This window comes from Crocuta crocuta, unplaced genomic scaffold, assembly GCF_008692635.1.
Source record: "Crocuta crocuta isolate KB4526 unplaced genomic scaffold, BGI_CrCroc_1.0 scaffold586, whole genome shotgun sequence".
In the NCBI taxonomy this organism is placed as follows: Eukaryota; Metazoa; Chordata; class Mammalia; order Carnivora; family Hyaenidae; genus Crocuta; species Crocuta crocuta.
In genome coordinates, this window is record NW_027532407.1 from 984,314 (window position 1) to 991,495 (window position 7,182).

General features: G+C 37.7%; 1 pseudogene; it reads left to right on the forward strand.

Moving 5' to 3' along the window:
• The first annotated feature begins 3,685 nt into the window (after positions 1–3,685).
• On the forward strand, positions 3,686–3,926 carry LOC144243664 (reactive oxygen species modulator 1 pseudogene; annotated as a pseudogene).
• Positions 3,927–7,182: the final 3,256 nt, after the last annotated feature.

Consider the following 7,182-nt stretch of genomic DNA (forward strand, 5'->3'; position numbering starts at 1 on the left):
ATGAAGTCTCCATAAAAACCCAAAGAACAGGGTTCTGAGAGCTTCCAGGTTGGTGAACACAGAGATCTGGAAACAGTGGCACACTCAGATATAGTATGGAAGCTCCCTGCCCTTTCCCCATACCTTGCCCTATGCATCTCTTCCATCTGGCTGTTCCTGAGTCGTATCGTTTTATAATAAACCAGTAAATTACTGAGTAAAATGTTTCTCTGAGTTTTGTGAGCCATTTTACCAAAATATCTAACCTGAGGAGGGAGCCTTGGGACCCTTCAATCTATAGCTGATAGTGACAAACTGGACTTGGAATGGCATATAAAGTGGAGGGGCTAAGGGTGGGAATGGGAACGGTGGATGAAGGCAGTTTTGTGAGACTGAGCCCTTAGCCTGTAGAATTGGACACTTTCTCCAGGTACTATCCTAAATGAGTTGAATTGTAGGACACCATCTGGTGTCTGAGAATTGCTTGGTGATGTGGGAAAATCTTTCCCACACAAATTGGAATTGGTTACAAAACCTTCAGTTGAGGAATAAAATATGAGAGTAAGGACAAAATGGCTAGGCAGCCACCAGGTTCCTGGCTTAGGTCACGGGGTGAATGCTAATGTCATTAAATATGATAGAGGATATAGGAGGCTAGGCCATCTTTAGAAGGTGGTGGTGAATATCTTGAGTTTACTTTAGGACATATTGTCTGATTATTTTCACTAGTCAACATCATACATTATGAACATATAAGTTAGAATGAAAGGTCACAGTAAAGAAAAACTTTCTTATAAACATTCATTGATCAATATGTCTGTCAAAAATATTTTAGTGCTACTTTTATGTCTTATACGGAGTCAAGTGCACTGGGTATGTGGACCACACATCCGAAGTTTTCCACAGTAGTTTCACTTTCCTACTATATTATTCTTTTCAATAAAAGCAATTCATTAAATATATAATTAATATGATTTAATTTTTATATCTTATGAGACTATGAAGTTCATAGCCATAAGTTTTAAGAGGTTTAATAAGGCATGAGTCCTGCAAATAAGAAATTTGTAGTCTAATCCAGAAGAACTCAACATCTATTAAAGAACCCTTTAGTGCTAAATTTTGATATTGTCGGGTATCCAGAAAGTGGCTGTCCTTTTTGGAAGGAGGAATTAGACAGGGCTAAGGTGAAGCTGGAATTGTAGTAGTGGTCTAATAAAGAATCTGAAAAAATATCTGAAAAGTAAGACAATGGGTGGGGAAAGCAGCATTAGGAAAAACACGGAGTTGGAAATGATCTCAGTGTGTTCAATGGAGGTTGAGGACCGTGGCCTGCCTATCTTGATTAGTCTTTGATTCAGCCAGAGAGAGTGGCTGATAGGTTGTACGACTCCTATTCCTGCTTTCCCACATCTACCTCCTCTTCAGTATTCATTTTGTGATTATTTTTCTAAGGTATTATGAAGATTTCTAGTTATGCAATTTCCATGATCACTTTTTTCATTCCCTTCCTGGCTTTTTTTCAGTTTGCATCTCATACTGAATTTCCACTTTTCTGACCTACATCCTAAAGGTTTGCTAAATTTTATATTCCCTAATCACCTTAGTTTCTATGCTTGATAACATTCCCAGTTGCCTATGAAGTCCACATGCAGCCTTTTGAGGCAATATAAATGAAATTCCCTTTAGAATTAACTGTGTAATAATGAGATATTCTTCTAACATATTTTCAAGGGCTGTGGACAAAGAAACATGTGTTAGTGAAAAATCTATAATGTGACAAGGATATGTATCAGTGCTTCCTGTGTGGTAGACATTTGATAAATATTTCCAAATGAATGGGTTTTATATTATAACCTGTTCATAAGGAAAAAAAGAATACATCTTTTTGGGTATATACTTTGCAGAGCCCTTTTTACTATCATAACAAGAAGTACAGTAGGAGGCTCGAGGGATAAGCATTTAGGCCATGGTTCTTCTGGATACAGTTTCCTCTGGTGTCTCCTTCAGTCAAGTCAGGCTGACTCCTGTGCTCTGAATGGAGGTGAGAGTTAGGAAACAGGTATGTCAACCCACTTCTGTCCAGTGGGCCCTAGCCCAGAGATCTGTATGAAGTATATCTAAACACTCATCCAAATGGCCAATGTCCACTTTAGCTATTTGTTCACAAATAGGAGTTCTGAATGCTTTGAAAACAGTTTGTTCTTTAAACTTTGTGAGCATTCCTTTTATAATTTGTTTACACTCTTTGTTGAACAACCTACTAAGTCTCTGTCACAGCAAAATTAAAATTCAACTAGACTCACTTTGATGGTTAATCATAGATTTCAGATTGTCAAATTAATGAGATTGTGTTATTATTTATCTATGTATATGTATATAGGGATACATGTGTATGAATTAAGAATAATAGCAATTTAGAACTGGAAGGAAACATACAGAAGAATTCTGTTTAAAGCTTACATTTTACAGATGAAGAGGTTTGTGACTGGTAAATTATTCTTTTTTCTTGTACTCAAGAGACTAGTTCTATATTTAAACACAATCCAGAAATAGCCTCCTTACAGACATAATTTGCTAGGATTCCATGCCTCTGCTGAGCAGGTCATATTTTACGTAATGCTCTTATTTTTATTAGCTGTGTCTTATAATCTCCTAGAAGTCTACAGGCATTTTGAAGGTAGAGATTTTGTTTTATTTATTTTGCATTTTCCACAACATCTGCCCCTGTCCATCCCACATTTGATACTGGATTGAGCATTAAGCCATCTGCAGGCAGCCAAGATTCTACACTGAAATTAAGGAAACAGGCTTTATGGTGGTAGGTCTCTTGTGAGCTTTGCACATTTTCTTTTGGTTCAGAACATCTGAGTTTCCGTAGACCTTGTTTGCTGTTTAGAGATCTATAGTTGACACTCTTCACCTGATATTATAAAGCTGTGTCCCTATAAAGCTGTATCCCTCCCATCCCATGGTTTCTCCACCCCCAAACCAACACCGATTTGGACTGGAATGGATTTACCATTACCCAGTTTGGACACAGAACTGTTACCACTGTATAGGGCCCCCTTCCTTATGCCCCTCAGCTCATCCTCCTTCATCCTGGCATACTGAGTTTAAGTCAGGCAGTCTGCTGTAATCCCACTCTGAGAGCTTGAACTATTGCTTGCCCGTCATTCTTATATAAATTGGTGTTGAACAATTTGAAAGAATAGATTTTGTCATTAATTATTCATGTCTAATATTTATTGAGTGCCAAATATACACCATATTGCATGCTGTTCCACGTGCTAGAGATACAGTAGGGAACAAGACCAAATCCCTGCCCTCATGGATTTTACATTCTAGTCCAGAAGGAACATGAAAAACAAATAAGTGAGTAGATATATAATATAAAGTTATTGCTAAAAAGTAAGTGCTGTCAAGGAACATAAAGCAGGGAAAGGGAATAATAGAAAATGACATCACTAATCAAAACACTAACATGAAGGAAATGCAAATCAAAACCACAATGAGACATCACCTCATGCCTGTTTGAATGACTATTATCAAAAAGACAAGAGATAACAAGTATTGGCAAGAATGTGAAGAAAGAGAGCTTTGTGCACTCTTAGTGGGAATTGGTGCAGCCACTGTGGAAAACAATATGAAGATTCCTCAAAAAAATAATAACAGCAACTAAAACTGAGTAACTGAAGACACAAGTGAGATGCCAGTTGTCACGGGGCCCTACAGACAGCTCCAGCCAAACTGCTTCAACCCCGTGAAGATGGACTTTTGTGATGGGCTGTGCAGTGGGCATAGTGACTGGGGCACTTTTTGGCACCTTTTCCTGTCTCAGGATTAAAGTGTGGGGCTAGGAGTTGATGGGTGGCATCAGGAAAACCATGATGCAGGGTGGCAGCACCTCTGGCACATTCATGGCCATTAGGATGGGTATCCAGTGCTAATCAGGGCATCAGTCTCATCAGTCCAGTATCCCTTCCCATCCATCCCAGCTCACATACTATAATAAAAGGTCTTGAGTAGTTAAAAAAAAATAAGAGCTGCCATATGATCCACCAATTCTACTTCTGGATATTTATCTGAAGAAAACAAAAACATTAATTTGAAAAAAGAAATGTACCCTATGTTCATTGAAGCATTATTTATGATAGCCAAATACAGAAACAACCTAAACGTATACCAATGTATGGCTGGATAAAGAAGATCCACATACACAATGGAATATTACTCAGCCATAAAAAGAAGGAAATTCTACCATTTACAATGACAAGGATGGACTTCAAGAGCATTATGCTAAGTGAAATAAGTCAGATACAGAAAAATACAGAAAAATTCTCACTTATATGTAGAATCTAAAAAAATAACTCCCCCCCCCCCCAAAAAAAAGAACAAGCTCATTGATACAGAGAACAGATTGGTGGCAATCAGAGATGGCGGTGGGATGGGCAAATGAGTGAAGAAAGTCAAAAGGTACAAACTCCCTGTTACAAAGTAAATAAGTCCTGAAGATTCAATGTACATAATGGTGACTGTAGTTAGTAACAGTATATTATATATTTGAAAGTTGCTGAGGGAGTAGATTTTAAAAGTGATTTAAAAAATTAGAAGAAAAATGACAGGAGGGGGTGCTATTTTAGAAAGAATGATCAGGGACAGTCTGGAGACATTTTGGAATCATTTACACAGATGGTATTAAAAGCCATAGGAAAGAGCCTAAGTGTCCATCACCAGATGAATGGATCAAGAAGATGTGGTTTATCTATACCATGGAATACTACATGGCAATGAGAAACAATGAAATCTGGCCATGTGTAGCAACATGGATGGACCTTGAGGGTGTTATGCTGAGCGAAATAAGTCAGGCAGAGAAGGACAAATATCATATGTTTGCACGTATAGGAGGATTAGGAGGAACTTGACGGAGGAACAAGGGGGAGAAGAAGGGCGGAAATGGTGGGGGAAAGGGAGAGAAGCAAACCATGAGAGACTCTTGAATGCTGACAAAAACTGAGGACTGATGGATGTGGGGGGAGGGGGGGATGGGCATGGAGGAGGACACTTGTGGGGATGAACACTGAGTGTTATGTGGAAACTAATTTGACAATAAACTATTAAAAAAAAAAAGCCATAGGACGAGTGAGATCATGTAGAGAATAAATGTACTTAGTGAAGAGTTGTCTGAGGGCTCAACCCTGGGGCATTTCATCATGAGAGGTAGGGAATTGAAGAGGATTCGGGAAAGAAGGTCAAGAAAGAAAAGCCACTGAAGTAGGACAGGCAAGAGAGTGTAGTGTTCTTGGAAGTCAAATTGAGAAAGTATTTCAAAAAGCTTCAAAGACAATCAGCTTAGACTAAAAATAGACTTTAGAATTTGGCAGTTAGAAGTTAATTGGTGATCAGGGAAACAGCAGTTTCATTGAAATATCGAGGACCCTGATAGGAGTGAGCTCTAGAGAGAATGGGAGCACTGGAGAGTGAATGTGCACAGTACCGTTGCAGTACATTGCTACAAAAAGAAGCAGAAGCTGGGCAGTACCTAGAGAGGGCTGTGACCACGAGAAGCTCTGATTTTTCTAAAATGGGAGAAGTAACACCATTTTTGTGTGCAGAGAAAAAAGATGCAGTAGAAAGAAAGCTGATGATGTAAGGGAGAGGGGGTATCATATAGGCAAGTTGCAGTGAGATTCAGTGTGCTTGCAGACCACATTTCTTCCAGTAAAAGCCTAACTTGCAGCCAAAGACTTAAGAGCATTGCAAAAAAAAGCAAATGGGCAATGGTAAATTAACCATTTTGGCAAGTGTTCGTTTCATTTCTGCTCTGTTTTGCTCTCTTGTCATTATATTAAATTACTATCCATAATATAAGTGAAGTTATATTGATAGTAAGAATGTTTATATATTAGACAGTGACCCTTCAGTGAAATTAATGGTATCTTAATGAATTATTTGTAGTTTTGAATCTTAGAACTTGAAATGTACACTCTACAGTGTATGGTAAATAATCTATCACATTATTACAATTAGACCCATATCATTAAAGTAATAGCAGCTTCCTTTTTGCAGCATATCTCTAATGGTGCTTTGGTTTTCTTGCATAAAGCCTCAGAGAAAACCCAAATGGGAAAAGCATGACCCTACAAACAGAAAATACAACCTTTCCTGTTTGGATCTCTCTCTTTATAGTACTTCAGTTAAGTTCCCAGGCATAAATAGGGGTAGAAACTGACCTAAAGTCCAACGTACTTAAAAAAAAAATCTACAAGATGAGGAATTTAGATGAGATAAATAAGAAACAAGATTTTTCAGAACATCACAGTTGTGATCAGAAACAGGAGCACTCTCAGTGAATATAAAACCTTAATTAAGATAGGTGTGATGAATTCCTGTCAAATTAGAGACTTTTTGATCTAGAGAAAGATAATAGAGATCATCTATCCCAACCACTTTATTTTACAGATGAATAAAGTCAGTGACCAAGTGATTAAATTACTCATATGACGATGCAGAGGCAGTGGCTGTTTTGGGTGAGTTTTAAAATTAACGAAAAGAAAGCTAAAATATAATAATAATAATAATAACATTCATTGAATGCTTTCATATACCAGGAACCATACTGACTACAGTCATAACCTCACTTAAAATTTATAGCAACTCTGTGAGGTGGAAAGTAGGAGATTTCTTAACTGCTACTTAATTGGCTTACCAAGTTCACTACTTATCTCCATTACCTTCTCTTTAAATAACTGACTAATGCAGGTGCCATGATGAACACTTGAAGTTAGTAAGTTTCTTTCAAAAATTTCTTTCCACTATCTAATTTGTAATTTATCTGTAGACATAATCTACATAGGTATCAGTATCACCTGGGAACTTTTAAAAAAAACACATCCAGACTCCAAGGCTTAGTACCAAGTGTCTCTCATCCACCTTGGACTACATGCTTTTCTTATGGTAAAAGGCAGGAGGTCAAGACAGCAAGACCAATTGTGCAAGCCCTGTTCAAACCTCTCTTCATGCCACGTCCACTACCATCTTGTTACCCAAAACAAAGCAAATGGTCAAGATGAAATTTAAGGGATGAGAAAATACACTCTTCTTATTAAGGAGAGGGATGAGGGTGAATATTTCTTAAGCAGTTATATAATCTACCATCTGAATTTAAAACTGGTATTTTGTTCCTTACAAAAACAATACTCAGTG